This window comes from Cotesia typhae, unplaced genomic scaffold, assembly GCF_013202065.1.
Source record: "Cotesia typhae breed Kobodo isofemale line unplaced genomic scaffold, CoteBio_Ctyphae contig_4, whole genome shotgun sequence".
Taxonomy (NCBI): Eukaryota; Metazoa; Arthropoda; class Insecta; order Hymenoptera; family Braconidae; genus Cotesia; species Cotesia typhae.
This window is the reverse complement of record NW_027423748.1, coordinates 207203-229018: the sequence shown is the minus strand read 5'-3', so window position 1 is coordinate 229018 and position 21816 is coordinate 207203. Positions and strand designations below refer to the sequence as shown.

Genomic DNA, 21816 nt, shown 5'->3' with positions numbered 1-21816 from the left:
CAGTCGCTGTTTTCATTTATACTTCTCATAGGGACATTTGGCTGGCAAGCCAGGTCGTTTGCGATGGGTCTACACGCCTTAATAAATTCTTCGTTCACTATGAAGTATTGTGACTGGAGTGCGTCGATGCCAAGAAAATTTTTCTTGGGTCTGATTGTCAAGCCTCTGGTGACTCCGCCGATCTTGTGAGCCGTGGTAGTTGATTTTAGGCTGTATATTTGATACGTAACCGGGTGGAATAGTGGTAGTGTGATAAATATTACAAGTTTTTGTCCCGTGCGTCCGATCACGATTTTTGCTACGTCTACTAATCCCTGAATGTTTACGTGGTCTTTTGGTTGAGGTGGGTTTAATTCCGGGTAGCGTTTTGTGATATCAGCTGTTGCTTTTAACAGCTGATCTGAAGTTAGAATGTCATTGGATATATGACCTCTTCTGGCTGTTTCAATTGCTGACTCTACTCTTTGTAGATAACGGATCCAGCGATTGAGATGTTGTATCCATTTTTCTGACAAGTTTGAAAAATTTAATTTTTTTATGTTAACACCCCCGCAACCCTCCGTGTGGGTGGAATTTCGAAAAGTCCGTTCTTAGCTGACCTGGACTTCGGGAAAGGAATATGCATACATAATTTCAAGTCTCTAGGTCTAATATTTTCTAAGATATCGTGATGAGTCACTATATATGTGGGAATCTCTTATATATATATATATATATATATATATATATATATATATATATATATATATATATAGAGATTTATTGGCGCCAGATGTACAGCTTGTCTAACAAACTCTGATACATCTTTCGCTTAAATCTACTTTTCTTTCACTAATTTTATAATTTATTATTTTATTTTAGTATTCCAACTTAATAGTTAATCTATATTTCAATCTATAACGGTAGTAAATACTTTCGTAGACGTTGGGTCGTTTCCTTAGTTTCAGCTTATCGTATATAGCAGATTTTTTTCAAATTTTGAGCTTATAGGAGCTACAGCTCGGAAATTTAAAAATTCAATTGTTAACACCCACCCCCGCAACCCCCTATCGGAAGGGATATCGTAAAATTCGTTCATAAATTATTTTTACCTCACTTACACAAAATTCATACAAAATTAGGAGTCTATAGTAGCTAGAAGTCGAAAATTTTTAATTTTCATTGTTAACGTCCACCCCCGCAATCCATATTGGGAGTAGATTGTCATAAAATACGATCTTAGATCATTTCTACATCCCATAGAACAGATTCTTACCAAATTCTTAGCCTTTAGAAGCTACAGCTAAAAAATTTAAAATTTTCATTGTTAAGATCCACCCCCGCATTCCTCTGTGCAATGGGATATCGTAGAATTCGTTCATAAATTATTTTTACATTACTTACACAAAATTCATACAAAATTAAAAGTCTGTAGGAGCTAGAAGTCAAAAATTTTTAATTTTTATTGTTGACGTCCACCCCCGCAATCCATATTGGGAGTAGATTGTCATAAAATCCGCTCTTAGATCATTTCTACATCACATATAGGAGATTCCTACCAAATTTGAAGTCGATAGCAGCTATAGGTTAAAAATGGGAATTTTCCATTGTTAACGCCCCCGCAACCCCCCTTGTGGGTGGAATTTCGTAAAATCCGTTCTTAGCTGACCTCTACTCGGCGAAAGGAATAATCCTACCAAATTTCAAGTCGCTACGCCTTATGGTTCCAGAGATATCGTGATGAGTCAATATATAGGTAGAAATCTCTTATATATATATATATATATATATATATATATATATATATATATATATATATATATATATAGATAAATTGTAATAATAATTATTATTATTATTATTATTTATCATTAATAATTGTTATTACGGTTAATGCTTACTCGGAATTCTCAAAAGCAACTTAAATATAAGTTATCACTTTTCACCAATAAGATGTCTTAATAGGCGCGCGGTAAATCTTTTAGCTCGGGTGCCTAAAGTACCAGGTTCGGGCCTCGACAATGTTTGTTTTTTCTTATTTATTTTTTCAATAAATATTTTTTTTATTTTGTTTTTTTTAATTTTTTTTAAATTAAAATTTTGTTAATTTCTTTTCGAATAAAAATACTTGTCATTTTATTTTATATAATTATTTTTGTCATTTTTTATTTTAATTAAAATTGTTGTCATTTTTTTTCAAATAATAATATCTGTCATTTTTTTGTTTGTAATTTAATTTTTACACTAATTTATTATTAGTATTAATTTTCAAATTATTCAATTATTATAAAAAAAAGTAAACGTGTGCTTATAATAATGATAAATACCTTGATTGCTGGAGACAATACACTTGTATCGATAGCTGACAGTCAAGATATGGAAAAATCGCGCTTTTATCGTTCTGTTGCTGAGTTGATATTGAATGATGAAGATCAACATTTGAGAATAAGATTATTTTGTATCGATCATTTTTTAAAAAATTTATATATATATTGCCACTTAGTCAGCAACGGTGTGTTCGAAATACAGCCCGATCGTGATACAAACTCGAATGGTGTCGCTAGGGTTTACGATTTCATAAAGATTATGCTGGCTGAGAAGGATGTATGGGCAAATGAAAGCTCAGTCCATATTATTTGTGATGCATTGAATATCATAATAACAACCGTTATTGTTCAACCAGTAAGTCATGACATTTCTTTAGTTTCTAAATACATACCCGAGTCACCAATATCGGACATGGCTCTAACACTAATTAATGTACAAAACTTACATTATCTTGCTGCTCATAGAACTGATAAATCTCATGAATTCGAAGAAAGTTATAAGAACGGTAAAAATCTTTTTGTTACCAATTTGGCTGTTATTCACCAACGCCAAGAGAAAATTCGGCAAAGAAAAGAAAGAAAAAGTTCTTTAAACGCTAAAAAAAAAAACTTGCGGAGGATAATTGTTAAATATAATATAATGCTTAAAGCATGTAATAAAAAAGAAGGTTAATATAAGTGTTTAAGGGGTGCTGAAAAAGTAATGATATTCTTTTGGTAAAGTTTTATTCCACTTAAAGAAACAATAGGTAATATAGATAAGGGACATTTTTAAGTTTAATCATTAAATAAAATTTGTAAGCCCACGATGGACTCAACTAATAATAATGTTATCAATTTATTTAAGTGGTAGTTTGATAATGATACAATTTATGTAAATAACTTTTGTAAGTTCTACGGTTTAAGTAGATTATATTTATGTTATTTTGTAAAGGTACTTTTTTATTGCCCGAAGATACTGATGAAGTAGTAATATACTTTTGTTTCAGTATCATCGTGGCTTAAAGTACAGTAGATAATGTAGGTAAAGGACTTTTTTTTTTAAGTTCAATCATTGAACAAAATTTGTAAGCGCACAATGCCCTGCTTAAAAATATTGATTAAAAGAATAAATTTGATGAAATTTGAATACTTTTCGATTAATTTCAATTCTTTTGTTTGTATATGGGGCATTCCATGCCAACTCGTTCTACCCATGGATTTTGCATCTCCGATTTCGCTGAAATTTAGACACTTTTTTGTATCCCTAGAAAAAGGTTTTTATGAATTTTTTCAAATTTCTTCATCCACCTAGTCGGGAGATATGAATTTTTTAGGATTTTGGGAATTTTCTTTTTAAATAGCCATAACTTAGTGGAAAATTATCCGATTTAGATCTTTTTTTTTTTTTTTTCAAAATTCGTGTTTTTTGACGAATTTTCTAAAAAATTTATGCAAAAATTATTCATTATGAATTTAATTGATTTTTGTTTATTTTAAACTTAAAACAGCGATTTTAAGATTGTTTTATCCTTCGAATTTTTTTTTTTAATTTTCAAAAATATTACTCCCCAAGACATGAATTTTGAGCATAGTCTAATAAAGGGAAAATGACGATTTATAATTTTTTTTAATTTTGAAATTAATTTTTTTTTAGACCCAAATCGAACAATTTTCCACTAAGTTATGGCTATTGAAAAAAAAAATTCCCGAAATCTTAAAAAATTCATATCTCCCGATTAGGTGGATGAAAAAATTCATAAAAACCTTTTTCTAGGGGTACAAAAAAGTGTCCAAATTTCAGCGAAATCGGAGATGCAAAATCCATTGGTAGAACGAGTTGGCATGAAATGCACCATATATAGATATACCGTTTGCATGAAGCGACTACTTTTCAATTCTTTTCAATCAATATTTTTAATCCGAGTGGACAAAATTAATATTAATGATATCGACGTATTTAAATAGAAGTTTAATAATGATACGATGTATATAAAGAACTTCTATGGTTTGAATAGATTTTATTGAATGTAATTCTGTAAAGGTACTTTTTTATTCCTGGAGATACAAATGAAGTAATGATCTACTTTTGTTTCATTATTATCAAAGTTTAAAGTACAATAGGCAATATAGGTAAGGAACTTTTGTTAGTTTTAACATCTAATACAAATAGTAAGTCCACGAGGGACAAAATTAATATTATTTTTATCAATATAACTTTTAAATGTGTAACAGTTTTACCTGTTCAGGTTAGCCCCTAATCAATTTTAAAATTAACTAACAAAACTAATAACAATAAAAATTATCAGGGCGCCACCAGGATTATTAATCACGGTTCCTGGAACCGGTCCAGAGCTGAGAAAACTTATCTTAGGGTAGAGAGAGTGGAGGAAAGTGCTGTTAAATAATAAAAATTTAATTAGCAATCTGATCAGTTTTATTAACAATAAAAATTTAACAAACTTAACAATTTTAAGCGCTCACACACACACTTATAATCTAACGAAGCGGAGAATAACTGCGAAATAAACGATATTTACAAACGAACCTCCAATTGACGATACGATGACTAGACGGGCTTTTTTGAACGAACGGTCTCCCACACCTGCTTAAAACTAGATGGGCTTTTCTTAACGAACGGTCTCCCACACCTGACCTAAAACTAATGGGCTTTTTTGAACGAACGGTCTCCCACACCTGCTTAAAACTACTGGGTTTTTTCTAACGAACGGTCTCCCACACCTGACCTAAAACTAAGCTTAAAATTTAACGTCCACCGGACGACCAAAACTAACTCCACACTTTACGCACTTTTAACTTAAAACTAAGTCCACAGGACTACCGCATTTAACACTATTAACACTCTCTATCACGCATAACCCATACAATTCTTCACACACATAACCCACACTTCGCTTAATTAATTATATTTTTAAATTAAAAATGATTTTAAATTAATTACAATTTATTTTTATTTTATTCAATCATTGGCTATCGGTGAAACGAAAATTCCTATATCATGACCAATTTCTTACTAAACTTTTTTTCGTGTTGACCTTGACTCAATATCACTGATTACTTGGACTTAATGTCCATGACGATAATTATCAAGTGTCATTTATTTTAATTTAATTACTTTACGGAGTTAATCCCCAAAATTTACTTAAATTATAGTTGTTAAAATAATTTATAATACAATAATTTCAATAAAAACTCCTAACAAAATTTTCTTAATAATTTTCTACTCTATAACATTCTCAATTAATAATTTTCTTAATATATTTTTCGATCGGTATTGTTTTTCAATAATAAATTCTTACTATAATATTCTTATCAATTAATACTTAATAATTTTCCGATCTATCTTATTTTCAATAATAAATTCTAAATATAACAATCTTAAAAATTTTCCACTCTATAATATTCTCAATTAATGATTTTCTTAATATAAAACATTCTTAGTAATTAATTCTTAATATAAAATATTATCACTAGCGTTCTACTCGTCTTATAAATTATAAAAATTCGACACGAGTCGAAATAGTCAATTCAATTGCTAGAACATTCGCTAGTCAAGTCTTGCTTGACCTTGGGTATTGGAATTTATGCGACACACAACTGACGCTTGACGAAAATTCCACGAATAAAAATTTTTCTATTTTTCTCAATGACAAAAGTTAATCAATTTTACTCAGTTAATTATTGAAAAATTAATTAAATAAATTTTCTTAGATGTTAGTTAATTGATTGAAAAGTTATAGATATTAAAACTTTCCCCGTAAGGTCGATTAAGTGATCCTCGGGTATAAACCCCCATGAAAATCACTAATCCAAAAACTAGCAAATGTTCTACGATTTAATTATTGAATAAAATTTAAGAAAAGAAGAGGAATGATAGACCGAGTACAAACCGCGGTCTATTTTCCACCCACGGAATGAAATAATGTACCTGGGTTTTTGTCTGACTACGTCCACGATGTCTGCCTACCGTAGTGAGTCCTCCAGGTACCGGTTGTTAGATTCTTTTTCACTCCGGGGAATTGTCCTCACTCTAAGTTCAGTTTTTCCTGTAACAGAACTAACGTTAGAAACCTTGTCTAAAAGATTGGAAAGACAATCTTAAAAAATCATCGCAGCGTTCCGAAAATTCAGTGCGAAAAATTAATTACCTGCTGCTTTGTTGAGTAGTGACCGGTGCGGCTGACTATCAAACCTCTTCTGATTTTGTCACGCTCCGACTCCCGAGCACCCACCCAATCCACCCCCCCCCTTCTCTTAATTACTAAACGGAAAACTCCGAAGATCGGGGCGCGCCAGTGCTGAGTCGACTAATTATCGATCTCTGGCGACTTATCGATTTAGGGTAATTTACCCTGTTACACTCCTCCCCACCAGACCAGCACTGGGGGTCCCGATCCTCAGCTTCTCCTTGGGGTTGATGAATTAAAACTAAAACAGCGTAATTAAATTTTAACTTAAACAAAAAATTTTTTTTTTTTATTTAGCCCATTTACAAGTCTTCATCGAGGTCCAGTTGGAGAACATCTTCGTCACTGGTCTCTTGGTCGTTGAAAACCCCAATGTCTTCTAGGCCCGAGTCCTCTGATACTGGCTCGCCTCGGCCACCAACCTCCATCTCGTTCCAGTTCGGGCCTCGTAGTTCTCTCTTGTTCCTCCTCTTCTTCCTCTTCGCCGTTCGTCGACGGATCGGGACGTCACTTGGCTCCGGCCACGGCATCAATTCGGCGCGTGGGGTGCCAGTCTCCATCCTACCAGTCCTGACCGCTCGTTCCATGGCCTCCTTAAATTGGCTGGCGCGATATGCAGCGAAGGCAGGCGTCAGATGTGGTGGGCACTCAGGAAGCACGAACGTGGATGTTGAAGTTGTTGCTACCTGAGTGTCAGCAGCGCATTGGCTCCGGGTTGGAGCAGCTTCAACATCCACTGCATATCTAGATGTTGGTTTCTTGGATGGGACTGGCTTGGACCGAGATGTTGGAGGTTTCCAAGGAGCAAACAGTTTCCGGGGTGGAGTCATGGTAACTTTAGACCTGGTGAAGACCCTGGTCTTCACTGGTGTTCTCGGCTCAACCGACTTATAAGCCGAGGTCGTCTCAGGACGGGGTATAGCACCCTTGGACACATCTGGAGTGTGTCCGGGTATAGCGCCATTCCCCCCAACAGATGGTACAGTAGGTACAGCGATTATTGACACCTTGGTCTTTTTGGGAGAAAGCATAGGCGGATGGGGCTCGAGAGGAAGCACAGGAGTTGGTGCTCCGATTGACTCCAGCGGAATGGAAACTCGAACTGCCGGAGGGGAAGTCTCCGATCCCTTCTCCCTCTGAATAGTTCGAGCTGCAAACGTCAACGGCTCGAGATGTCTGGGCCTTCGATCCTCTTTCCGCTCCGCCACTGTCGATGCCCTTGCCCACGCAGCCCGCAGTCTCACCCTTGGTGTCTGGGGATCCCGCAGCATCTGGTTGAACCTAACACGACGCCTGTTGAGTCGGGTCTGTCCTTCAGTGCAGCCATACCATTTCGACTCACTAGTGTATACTCTCCCTTGGGTCAATTTCTTTTTATTTTGAGCTGGTACCGCTCGGTGAGATACCGAGGGTTCTGTAGATCTTGGTTCCAACTTGCTAGTTCCAGCAACCCCCATTCGGTGGCAAACCGAGGGCTTAGCAGCTGACGTCGTCGAGGCGTGCTCCCCGGTCACAGCCGACTCCTCTCGATCTAAAACCGATGGAAGAGCGTCCGCTATGGCCAGGGTACCCGCCTCGGGACCGGCAACTCCCACAGGGCTTGCCACCCAGGGTGTAGTTATTGCAGGGACCAAGGGAATACTGGGTACATGATAGAGGACTGACGTGTTGGCAGCCCAGCGAGGATAGTACATTGTACGGCCACAGAGTTGGTCCCTGGCCTTACTCCTCCGATGTTGGTCTGGGCTGTTGCTCCCTGTCTCGGGTATTTCCCTTGGTTTATGACTTCTCCTCCACCTCTCTCCATAATCCTGGAAAAATAATGAATTAGAAAAATTCCACGACATGCTTTCCTTAATACTCGAGCCTCTTATAAGCTAATCGATTACTACGCCTTGGGAGTTTTAAATCAGGGGTATAATGTTGACCTAACAACTTCCCCTTCTCGTTTTTTAACTCTACGACCAACGGACTAATTAACTTAGAGACTATCGCAGGTCCTAAGTCCTAAATACTTATTTAGCTCCGAGACTCGCATTATACCCGGCCGCCTTATTACTAAGCTTACGATTAGGATAATAAACTCTATCACCAATGGAAACCTCCGGAATCTTAAAATTAGATCCGTGGTATTTCTCCTGTCGCTCATTTTCCTTCTTCATGTTGGATTCTATTTTGTGCCTGAGCTCATCAAGACGTTGTACTCTCTTGACCCACTCTTGACTTTTGAAATCCAGATCTTCCAATTCCAGGTGGCATATGTCACCCGCTTGGCGTGGTTCTTGGCCATGGCATAGATAATAGGGTGACAATTTCAGTGACGAGTGGAAAGCGCTATTATAGGCTAATTGGAACTCTCCTATATGGCTATCCCATTCTGTTTGGTCTTTGTTGATGTACGCTCGAATCATGGGTTTTATAGTACGATTTATTCGCTCTACCGGATTTGCCTGAGGATGAGAGACTGCTATAGGGCTAAACTTAACTCCCACTTGCCTCAGGTATTCTTGTACTTGAGGTTCACAAATTCTTTCCCGTTATCTGTAACTAGGAACATTGGGTATCCCCAGAGTGAGAAAGAGCGCTTGAAACACTCCAGTATGAGACTTCCAGTGTGTTTCCGCAGCGGGTAGAATAGTGAGAACCGGGTATAAAGGTCTTGCATTATTAGGATGTATAATTTCCCTAATTTTGACCGTGTCAAGGGACCCGTGACATCCGCTGCCACCACTGCCCAGGGTTTAATCGGTTGTCTCGTCTGGAGTGGAGCTTTTGATGTACTCTGCTTGTACTTGACCTGTTTGCAAGTCTCGCAGGCCTGGAGGAAGTCTTCAACGTCTTTCGACATTCCTGGCCAGTAGAACTTGATTTTGATACGCTCGTACATTTTGTCACGACCTAGATGACCAGCATCTGGTTCTTCGTGATTTCTTCTCAATATTTCTGGTACTTCATGGTCTCTTAGGACCTTCTTCCATGCGTCTTCGTCACCAAGGATCTCCTTAAGGGGATCGGGTCTACGATAATAAAGACAATCCTCCCATATTTGCCAGTCTGGAAAGTTCTTTGGGTGTTTTCTGACATTGTTGAATTTTAGGTCATACCAACTGGAAGACTGGATATGGACAAACCTTGCTGTTTGTAATCTGTCTTTTATTTCCATCCAATCTTCGGGAGAATCATCTTCGTATAGACGAGAGATAGCGTCTGGGCCTTCGTTTGTAGTACCTCGTTGATGCTTGATGGTAACTTGGTGAGAAAACAACTCAACTGCCCATCTTGCCAGGCGTCCATTGGGTTCTCTAAGTGAGTGCAACCATAATAGAGAAGCGTGATCTGTTACTACGGTAAATGGAGCACCTTCGAGATAGCACCTCAGCTTCCTCACCGCCCAGACTACAGCTAAGCACTCCTTTTCTGTAGTCGTATATCTAGTTTCTGCACCTCGGAGCTGGCGACTAAGGCAAATAATTAAATGTTCCTTGTCCGTTCCGGGTTCTTTTTGCACTAGAAAGGCACCTAGTCCGGTATCTCAGGCGTCAGTGTATAATACATACGGCCAGTCTGGTTTTGGAATCGCCAAGGGCTGAGCATCAACGAGAGCTTGTTTTAATTCGTGGAAAGATTTTTCTTCTTCTGGACCCCATTTCCACTCCGAATTTGCGCCAGTTAGTTTATTTAAAGAACCTTGAGCCTTCGCAACATTCTGGAGATGACGGTGGTACCAGTTTACTAGGCCCAGAAAGCTTCTTAATTGTTTCTTGTTAGTAGGAGTAGGGAAATTGACAACAGGTGCAATCCTTTCAGGATCCGGGTATAACCCCGTTTCGTTGACCACGAATCCCAAAAATCTAACTTCGTTTCTGCAGAATTTGCACTTCTCTGGATTGATGAGGAGGCCAAATTCACGAAATACCTCGAACAGCAGAGCCAAGACCTTCAAGTGTTCTTCAAATGTTTCACTTATCGCGATCCAATCATCGAGATAAGCGAAAACCTGTTCAGCCCATTTGAGAGGCAGCTCCCTCTGGACCAAAAGTTCACAGAATCTTGTTTTCACATGATCCATGGCTTTTTGAAAGGTACTGGGAGCTCCTACTAGTCCGTATGGCATTCTTAACCATTCGAATTGGCCTCTTCCCTCTACAGAGAAGGCTGTCAGTGGAACTGAGTCTGGAGACATTAAAATTTGATGAAATGCTTCACGTAAGTCCATTGTTGAAATAAAGGTGGCTCCATGAAGAGCACTCAAAATTCGGAGCATGTTCGGCAATGGATGAGCTGCTGGAATCGTGACTTTGTTGAGTGGACGATAGTCGATACAAAATCTCCACTTGTTGTTTGGTTTCGAAACCATCAATGGTGAGCATGACCAGACACTGCAGCTTGGGCGGATGAACTTCTTCTCTAACAACTCATCGATCTGTTTATTCAGCTCTTCATTCACAACTGGGCTTCTGCGATATGGTTTTATTCGCACAGGTTGTGTTCCGGGTTTCAAAAGAATTTCATGTTGAATAATTTTTGTCGCCCCCAGGTTTGACACTTCATCAAATTTTTTTAACTCAATTTTCAAGAATTTTTCCATTTCCTCCTCTTGGAGTTCTGACATAGCGCACAAGGGTGCTGACTTTTCGTGACAGTTGATAGGTTGGAAAAGAAAAACCTCCGGAGAGTCAGTGAATTTCCATGTACAGTTCTTGCAGTCGATCTGCACCTCAAATTTTGTCGCGAAGTCCATCCCCAAGACCAAGGAATAACCTAGGTCGGGTAAAACGCTCAAATACTGTTCTCCAGCAACAGATCCGATCTGAATTATGAAAGGGGCTCCACCCTTACTTTTGCAAGTAGAGTGATTAGCAAGAAGCACTCCTTTCTTAGTCTGATCGTCTTGAAGCTCACCAGCAGCTAGATGTTTGATATCTTGGTACACCTTTTCATTTATATACGACCTCTCACTGCCTGTGTCCAGAATTCCCTGGAGTTTTACTCCAAATATCCACACCGAGGTCGGGATACGTGACGTTTTCAGGTGGTGACCCATTTCCAGGTTTGAAAATTCGTCTACTAGCCAGTCTGTGAATAAAAGACGCAGAGAGAGGTTTGCCTTGAAGTACTCGAGGTATAAATGAAGCTTGAGAAGGTACCAAGGCAGCTGGTGTCGTTGCTGGTTCACATAGAGTCTCAACTTCGTCTTCCCACTCCGAATCAGAGATTTCTTCTGCTGCTGAATTTTCCTCGGAGTTTTGTTCGACCAAGGATATACAGGGTTCTATTACTTCATCAGGAGGGACCGATAAGGGGTCCTCTAATAAGGTAATTGCTCTTATTACCTCCTCTAGATAGAGTGGTTTAGCTATTGACTTATCTTGTATGTCAAACTCAGCAACAGAATCAATGACGTGGTCACTGTTTACCTCATCTGGCCCTCGAGGAAAGACTGGTTTAATTCCCGCGTCCTTTCTCGGGTATGAATCCAGATTGTTTTCTCTCAATACAGTGAAATTATTGTTTCCCTGCTTTTCAATTTGTTCTGGTAAACACGTGGGAAACTTACGTGTCACCTCTAGGCATTTTTTTGAATTGGTTGAACGACCTTCTCAGCAGGAGATTCAGTATGGGTTGTTGCTGATCCAGGTTGGTTATTCCAGAGAGCTGATAAGGGACAGTTCTCCCTGGTATGACCTGTTTTGTAGCAGAAATTGCAAACTTCTCTTCTTGGACCCGGGCAGACTTCGAATGTATGACCTAGTGTGCCGCAGTTGAAACAGGGGCTCGGTCCTCTGATGTATTTTAAGTTATACATTTGGCCCAGGTCTTGTATAGGTGCATTCGAAAATTGTAGTCCTGGTTGTTGAAGAGTTCCATATTGTCCTGATGAGATGGTATTAGGGGTTTCAGTTCGCATATTCTGTACCGGCAATTGTTGGTTTTCTAGTTGAGTAGCATTTGTTTGCTGTGATGGATAAAACCTCGAGCGATAATATTGTTTATTGGCTGGAAACTGGTTATTAGGACGTCTGATGACTCCATAACGGTTGTCGTATTCCCCTGAATTTAACTGAATATTATTGAATTGGGGGAGTTCGACAATTTCCTCAATAAACTCTGTCTCCTCGTCAGGATGTTGAATGGCTCCAAAACGGGGTTTGTCCGCGCTTTTAGATTGAGAGACAGACTGGTTTTTGCTACTCGAGTCTTTGGTACACCTGGCTGCCTCGTGTAATACGTTGAGAAGGTCTTCATATGTTGTTACTTGTCTGGAGAAGACCATGAGTCTCAGCTCATCTGTTAGGTGGTTACGGATACAGTTCACCTGTTCCTGGACTGGTGGAGGAATCTCCATCGATTGATATTTTTGTTGGACATTGAGCACGAACTCCGTGGCATTATCCCTAGGACTCATCCTCATCTCACTTATGTCCAGGATCATCTGATGGTCTGTAACAGGGCTGCCGAAAGCTTTTCGGAACTCCTGCTTGAACTGGGCGAAGTTTTGCCATCTGTAGTAGTTCGAATCCACCCAGCGAGCTGCTGCACCCTTCAGGGTGTAACTGATCACCTTCATCAGCTCTGGTTCACTCCAATCCTCTCGTCTCGCTCTAGCCTCCAATGCATTCACGAAATCGTTAGCTGTTATGTCTTTTTGAGGAAAGGAAATGCCGGACATCTGTATGCTGTCCTTGATGTCCTTCCAGCGGCTATAGGAAGTGTGTCCAGGCCTAATGTTAGTGTTCAACCCGTTGAAGTCATCTCTAGGCGATCTACGTGTATAATTCTCGGGACAATATAAATTATCGGGACAATTCCCAGGATAATTAGCCTGTGGTATGTAAGTGTTACCTAATGTGAAACCCCGGTAACAATCTTGTTGTCCGACATTAGTTGTTTGATAATTCTGTCGGTTTACTGTGTTGATCAATGGGCGAGAAGTCAAGCCGATTGGTCGAGTCTCTTGATTATTTATCTGTTGGTATAAAGGAGAACTCGAATTTCCTCCAAGATGCGCTGTCCCTGAGTAAAATCTCACGAGCCAGTCGTTCACGTTCACGAAGTTGACGAATTTCCTGCTCTTGTTGTTGATGCAGGCGTTCGAGACGTTCTCGTTGAATTTGTTCGTGTCTCAACTGGTCTCTTAATGCCTGTTCCCGTGTCTCTCGTTCTCTTATTGCTTCCTCGACTCCTAGAAGTCGTGTTCGAGGTGCTTGATTGGTTGTAGGATCACCTCGGAGTCTGTGTTGTATCCAGGAGAGCTCACGGTCCATGTCGTCAATTATTCCGTTCATGGTATCAGCAACCTCTCCGAAATGTAATGAAGAGTTTGACGAACCTGCTGGAGCTGGTGTAATCGTATTCCCTCCAATTACATCGCTGATTCTGGCCATGTTTTGATTTCCAGGGAACAACGCAGTCCCACTCGTACCTGGCGTCTCGCCTATTGATATACGTTGGTTGTTTTGGACCGAAGATATTACTCCCGCGGATCCATGTTGTCTATAACCCGGGTTTAAATGAGTCGACTCAGCCATGGGCGCAGGCATGACGCCTGACCCGGGTACTTGAGCTGACTCCCCCAAGGGTCTCTGATCAACGTTGGATCCTGGTCTATTAGTAATAATCGGTGATGTTCTACCCCGGCCTCTACCGAAGGAAAGTCGTCGGGCCTATTCTTCTGGCTCTTCAAGTCCTTGAGACCTGGTTCTCGGTCCACCTTGACGTAACATTGTGTTAAAATTTATAAAATACTTCTCAGATCTTTTGAATCTCACTTTTGAAACACGACAATAACTTATAATTCAAGTATCTAATATTGAAGATTTTAATTTTAGAATAAGTAATATAAAATATTTGATAAAGAAAAAAAATTATAATGTGATAAATTCCTAAAGGAATTTGTTCAAGAGAAAAGGATTTTATAATTTTCCAATAAGATATAACTAATTATTTTCTCTATGAATGAAAAGAAACTATTGTTAAATTTAATTTAAATAGGATAAAAATTCTTTTGAGGATTATTAGTCAAAATTTCTTTTGAAAAGTACTTTACGATGTTGTAATACAATTGTCAAATTTTAATTTAGACAATAAAAGAAAATTTAACATTGAAATAAATTTCAAAAACTTTTAAGAATTAAGTTAATGCTAAAATTTGAATTTCAAAGAAAATTAGAAAGAAAACTATTCGACACTCAGTAACGCACTTTTCTAAGTTAAAAAAAAAAAAAAATTTTATTCAAGTAATAAAATAAAAGATAATTTTTCCAATGATTGAATAATATGTTTCTAATTAATTAATTAAAATTTTATTACTCAACAACTTCCATTCTCTCTCTATGGGGTTTTTTTAAGAAGTTGGGCGCCAATGTAACAGTTTTACCTGTTCAGGTTAGCCCCTAATCAATTTTAAAATTAACTAACAAAACTAATAACAATAAAAATTATCAGGGCGCCACCAGGATTATTAATCACGGTTCCTGGAACCGGTCCAGAGCTGAGAAAACTTATCTTAGGGTAGAGAGAGTGGAGGAAAGTGCTGTTAAATAATAAAAATTTAATTAGCAATCTGATCAGTTTTATTAACAATAAAAATTTAACAAACTTAACAATTTTAAGCGCTCACACACACACTTATAATCTAACGAAGCGGAGAATAACTGCGAAATAAACGATATTTACAAACGAACCTCCAATTGACGATACGATGACTAGACGGGCTTTTTTGAACGAACGGTCTCCCACACCTGCTTAAAACTAGATGGGCTTTTCTTAACGAACGGTCTCCCACACCTGACCTAAAACTAATGGGCTTTTTTGAACGAACGGTCTCCCACACCTGCTTAAAACTACTGGGCTTTTTCTAACGAACGGTCTCCCACACCTGACCTAAAACTAAGCTTAAAATTTAACGTCCACCGGACGACCAAAACTAACTCCACACTTTACGCACTTTTAACTTAAAACTAAGTCCACAGGACTACCGCATTTAACACTATTAACACTCTCTATCACGCATAACCCATACAATTCTTCACACACATAACCCACACTTCGCTTAATTAATTATATTTTTAAATTAAAAATGATTTTAAATTAATTACAATTTATTTTTATTTTATTCAATCATTGGCTATCGGTGAAACGAAAATTCCTATATCATGACCAATTTCTTACTAAACTTTTTTTCGTGTTGACCTTGACTCAATATCACTGATTACTTGGACTTAATGTCCATGCCGATAATTATCAAGTGTCATTTATTTTAATTTAATTACTTTACGGACTTCATCCCCAAAATTTACTTAAATTATAGTTGTTAAAATAATTTATAATACAATAATTTCAATAAAAACTCCTAACAAAATTTTCTTAATAATTTTCTACTCTATAACATTCTCAATTAATAATTTTCTTAATATATTTTTCGATCGGTATTGTTTTTCAATAATAAATTCTTACTATAATATTCTTATCAATTAATACTTAATAATTTTCCGATCTATCTTATTTTCAATAATAAATTCTAAATATAACAATCTTAAAAATTTTCCACTCTATAATATTCTCAATTAATAATTTTCTTAATATAAAACATTCTTAGTAATTAATTCTTAATATAAAATATTATCACTAGCGTTCTACTCGTCTTATAAATTATAAAAATTCGACACGAGTCGAAATAGTCAATTCAATTGCTAGAACATTCGCTAGTCAAGTCTTGCTTGACCTTGGGTATTGGAATTTATGCGACACACAACTGACGCTTGACGAAAATTCCATGAATAAAAATTTTTCTATTTTTCTCAATGACAAAAGTTAATCAATTTTACTCAGTTAATTATTGAAAAATTAATTAAATAAATTTTCTTAGATGTTAGTTAATTGATTGAAAACTTTTAGATATTAAAACTTTCCCCGCAAGGTCGATTAAGTGATCCTCGGGTATAAACCCCCATGAAAATCACTAATCCAAAAACTAGCAAATGTTCTACGATTTAATTATTGAATAAAATTTAAGAAAAGAAGAGGAATGATAGACCGAGTACAAACCGCGGTCTATTTTCCACCCACGGAATGAAATAATGTACCTGGGTATTTGTTTGACTACGTCCACGATGTCTGCCTACCGTAGTGAGTCCTCCAGGTACCGGTTGTTAGATTCTTTTTCACTCCGGGGAATTGTCCTCACTCTAAGTTCAGTTTTTCCTGTAACAGAACTAACGTTAGAAACCTTGTCTAAAAGATTGGAAAGACAATCTTAAAAAATCATCGCAGCGTTCCGAAAATTCACGTGCGAAAAATTAATTACCTGCTGCTTTGTTGAGTAGTGACCGGTGCGGCTGACTATCAAACCTCTTCTGATTTTGTCACTCTCCGACTCCCGAGCACTTACCCAATCCACCCCCCCTTCTCTTAATTACTAAACGGAAAACCCCGAAGATCGGGACGCGCCAGTGCTGAGTCGACTAATTATCGATCTCTGGCGACTTATCGATTTAGGGTAATTTACCCTGTTACAAGTGATAGTTTTTAATCATAAAAATATAAATATACTGATAAAGTAGTAATATACTTTTGATTCAGTATGACTGCATTCGAAGCGGTCTAAGGTAGAATGTGTAAACATTTTAATGAAATACTCGTGTGTACTTTGTGTCCATATCAGGTGTTTCTTTAAAATGCAATAAATCTTGAAAAATTAAATAAAACCTTACTGATGAGTCCAACTTACACATTTAGGACGAAACCGCTACTTTACACGTTAGCTTCTAGATAGTATTAGCAAAAAAAGAAACCAATAGCACAAGCTATACCTCGAGATTGAATTACGTTTAAAAGAAATAGACTGATAGAATGAATGCTTTCTGAAGGTTAAGCGTTTCCAAGCTAAGAGAAAACTACTTTCCTAAGACTTACACGAAAAATTATTTTTTTCATAATATGTCATTGCGTCCATTCTTTATATATAAGTACCTGGATGACCGAGCTTTGCTCGGTATTTAAAATTTCTCGCTAAGAAAATATGAAAATTTTCGGAAGTTGGGAAGTTATCAGTACTAGCCCGTTTTTCAAAAATCGAGGTTTCAGAAGATGTTGACGTTTTAAGGTCCTAGGAAGCTTCCCCGAATGTTTCCACGATGATGTCTGTATTTCTGTATGCATGGGTGCGTGTGTATGTGTGTGTGTGTGTGTTTGTGTGTGTGTGTGTGTGTGTGTGTGTGTGTGTAAGCCTCATAATTTTTGAACGGCTTGACCGATTTCATCGCGGTTTGCGCCATTCGAAGGGGCTTGACCAAACTTAGATTGTAAGTACAATCCTGACCAATTTAAACCGTTAGATTTTGAGAAATCTCAAAAAACTACAAAAAAAATTTTATTCAAATGTGGTTTTTTTGAAATTACTTTCAAACGGCTCTACCGATCGATTCCCAAAACTAATCAGTTCTTAACCCTTTAACGGTGAAGTGGCCCTAAGTGACGTGCGTGGCACCGTAGTAGAGAGCGTGTAAAGCAAATGTAAAAGGGGGCGTTCCACCAAGAGTGGGGGAAACGCCCAGAACCGTTAAAGGGCTAAAATAAAAAAACTACGTCGATCACCGTCAACCCGGTTAAAATCGGTCAATTTATTCGTGTGTTATTATTGTCGAAAGAAAACCGAATAAAGTGTTTTTTTCGGAATTATTTCGAAATTCTTAATTTGATCAATCAAAACTTAGAGATTCTTTAAGAGACTTAAAAAATTTTGTTGAATGCCGCCAACCGCGTGAAAATCGGTTCATTAATTCAAAAGTTATTGCGGTTTGAAAATTCAAAAACCAGTGTTTTATTAAACTTCTATCAGATTTTTGAGCTCGGAGAGCTCAAAAAGACACAAAAATTATATTTTTGAGCGTATGAGCTCAAAAACGTAATAAGTGCAATTTAGAGCGCTTATATAAGTATGGAATTAGCGAGAAGTTGGAAGGATGGCCTTTAGACTCAACCGTTTTCCTAATTTTTTAGATATAGATTTCTTGAATATTAAACTGTTGCAATTGTTCTCATGGTTGAATTTTACCTGATTTTGCTATAATAATCCTAATTAGTTGGATAAGATTCGAAAATACCATTGGTTAAAAATTTATATATGTATTATAACCGGGATTGTAATCAGGACAACTGGAAAAGTTCTCAACCGATCTTAATAAAACTTGGTACATATACACTAGACGCAAAAATTAAGGGATATAAAAAAAATTCCAAATTTTTGGGTAATTTTCAAGGAGCTGTAACTCCGAGGAAAATGATCGTACAGAAAAAACAAAAAAAGCAAATTGTAGCTCCAAGTATCTAGTTTTTATATATGACTATGAAAAATTTTTTTCATGTCCAGATCTGGAGAAATCCTAAGAAAACTACCAAAAAAAATTTTTCCAAATTTTTTCTCGTCTAAAAAAAGGTCCACGAGCTTCAAAAAAATTTTTTTGATTGTTTCGTTCAAAAGCTCTTTTATAAAATTTAATACTCTTTAATTTCACGTATTCAAAAAGCCTGTACGACGATCTGCTGCGGAGTTATCGTCAATCAAAGCAAAAAAGTTCTTTTTCACTTTGATAATCAATAACTCCGGAAATAATGATCGTATAGAAAATTGAAGGAGGGTTTTGAAAACTGCACGATATTCTCTATAAGAGAATGTAAACATCTTTTAGAAAAAAAATTTTTTTTTGATTTGAAAACTCGGACTGAAAAAAAGACAAAAATTCGCATTATTAAGGATATTTGGATAACTTGGTATAACTTTTGATAAAATGGATGAACGAAGGATATCGTCGGTAATTTTTTAACGTCAAAGTGTCCCCTAAAATCCCTCAAAAATTCAAAGCGCTACGATTTTTTTTTTCATTGTGCCCCGAAGCTTCAAATTCTTTGTTTTTGCAAAAATCACCATTAAGAGCAATTTTGTGATTTTTAATCATTTTTTCAATGAAAAAAATTTTTTTCTCTCTAAAATCTTTATTTTTTTGATCAAAAAGATTAACTATTTAAGAAATTAAAAAAAAAAAAAAATTGCAATTTTTTTCGAAAAGAGTTGTCGATCAACCGCTTCAGCCTTTTCCCTAGTGACTTTTTGGAAGCCACCAGAGCCCGCAACCTGTTAAGAGACTCTTCTTTGATGACAAGAAGAGTACTCTTGTTCAGTGTGTGATGTCGCTTTCGAAGTTCTGCCGCCAGGCGACGAACTTTTGGCGTGTATGGTCTTTGAGTACTAACATACTCTATCACACACTGAATGCGGGAGACTTGTTTCCGAGAAATGTCAATTTTGTGTCCAAGTTGAGCGATGCGCAGCTTCAACTTCGCCTCGAAGGAGAGAGAATGTCTTCTCTCTATCGGCAGAAGCGAAGCCGCGGCACCGTAGACAACTTGGTTGACAGTGAGCAGAGTGGAGTCCTCTTGAAGCTGTGTGGGGAGATCTTCGTTCACCGTGTCGAGCTGTTGTTTTGAGTTAGACATCTTTTTGGAGATGCTCACTTGTCGACCTGTAAAGAGGTTGTCGTTGTCCTCGGAGGAACGGCGCCGTTCTTGGTGTAGCGGTGCTGGAAATGAAGGCCGATTAGACAGCCTTCTATTTGGCAGCAGCGATCGTCGATTATGCCGAAGGTATGAGGCGTAATTACGCAGGTGTTTGGGCGTAAAATGTCTGTGCTCCGGATGCATGCCACACCAAAGTGTGTGCATCCGGGCCATATACCCTGATACCTCCCGCTCGCTGTTCTGCCAGCACACCAAGAGATCGGCGCGAAGCTCCTCCGTCCACTTAAACTTAATCCTATAAGCGCCGGGGTCGTCATAAGTCATCGGGTCCGGTGTGCTCCTCCCACCTGATGACTGGTCCTCATCCGAAGAGGACCGGTTGTGGGGAGCACTTCTGAGATTATACTGTTTTGGAACTCAGATATTACGGTGCAACGGGTAGTTGGCCCGTTGCTCCGGTTACGTTGTTAGCCTACAGACCAGATGTTGCGGTCTGCGTTTCCCGCGGTGCGCCACTTATTATTATTATTATTATTTGTTATTAATTGCTCAGGGGGGTTTTCCCCGGAGTCCGACTCTCCGAGGGCCCAGCCTGAGCGCCATCCATTACTGCTGCACCACTCCACACAACAAGGCGGTTAGTGAGTGCAGCAGGCCAAATTCATTTGCCTAAGTAGACGCAGGGATCCCAAAATGACAGCCTTTTGCATCCGCACTGCTAGAGACACGGCTGCTGAACTGCAAGCCGGTATCTTCGCAAGTGAAGACACAAAAGACTGTTTCATCCCTCCAAGGACGCCGACAACCAAGACGACGAGCTTGACACGGTAACCTGGGTACAGTTTGCCAATTTCAAACAGGAGATCCTGATATATCTGGTGTTTGTGCTCTTCTTTGGCCGAGATATTGTATTCGGCTGGGGCCGAAAACTCAATGACATAAATGTCACGAGTAGCCTTGTCAAAGAGCACAATATCAGGTTTGTTGTGGTCAATCCGCCGGGTTGTTGCGAATGGTATGTTCCAATAAATTTTGGAACTGTCATTCTCAACAACCTGCGGAATATCTCCTGGCAGATAAGGCAACACTGGTGTCTCATCGATACCGCAGCTATATCTGAGATGATAATAGAGTACTCGCAGGGCAGCATTGTGACGCTGTATGTAGGCACCTCTTGCCAGCACAGGACATGCCGACAAAAGGTGCATCAGCGTCTCCGGATGTTGTTTACACGTCCGACAGGACGTGTCCGGAAGCTGCGCCTGGAGCACCTTGCTACGGTATTCGAGAGTGTTGATAACACCATCTTGGCAGGCAAATATAAACCCTTCGGTCTCGGACATCAGGCCAGCTGACTTCAAGAAGGAGAATGTCAGCTGGGCGGACAAGCCATGGTCACGGACGTGTTTGAAATACACGCTGTGCATGGACTTGTCCATGTGTTCACCGAGGAGTTTTTTTCCTCGGCTATCCTGACGACGCTCTTGAACTCCTTTTTCGGGAGTTCAATGAGAGCGTTTATTTCTCCGAGACCTAAGGTATTTGCCGCGTAGATTGCTGCCTTATACAAGAACGACCCCTTCCGCGCATTTTCATGACTATGAACAAATTGCATCAGGAAGTCGTCCTCGTCTGCTGTGAAATTGGCAACCTCGTATGTTAAACCCAGAACCAAACGATCGTGAAGCCGCTCCAAGCTCTGCAATCCTCTCCCTCCGATGTTCCGGGAGAGGTACATCCTGGCGACTGATGAGTTAGGGTGCATGCTCTGATTCATATTGATGACTTTATTATTATTATTATTATTA

General features: G+C 38.4%; 1 long non-coding RNA gene across 1 annotated transcript; it reads right to left on the bottom strand.

Annotated features, from left to right (window-relative positions):
- Nucleotides 1-4699: 4699 nt before the first annotated feature.
- LOC141527061 (uncharacterized) lies at nt 4700-15925 on the bottom strand. Its single transcript, XR_012479129.1, has 2 exons — nt 15235-15925; nt 4700-4982 (listed from the first exon to the last, which is right to left on the bottom strand). It is a non-coding gene; the product is annotated as an uncharacterized LOC141527061 (long non-coding RNA).
- Between the last annotated feature and the right edge of the window lie 5891 nt (nt 15926-21816).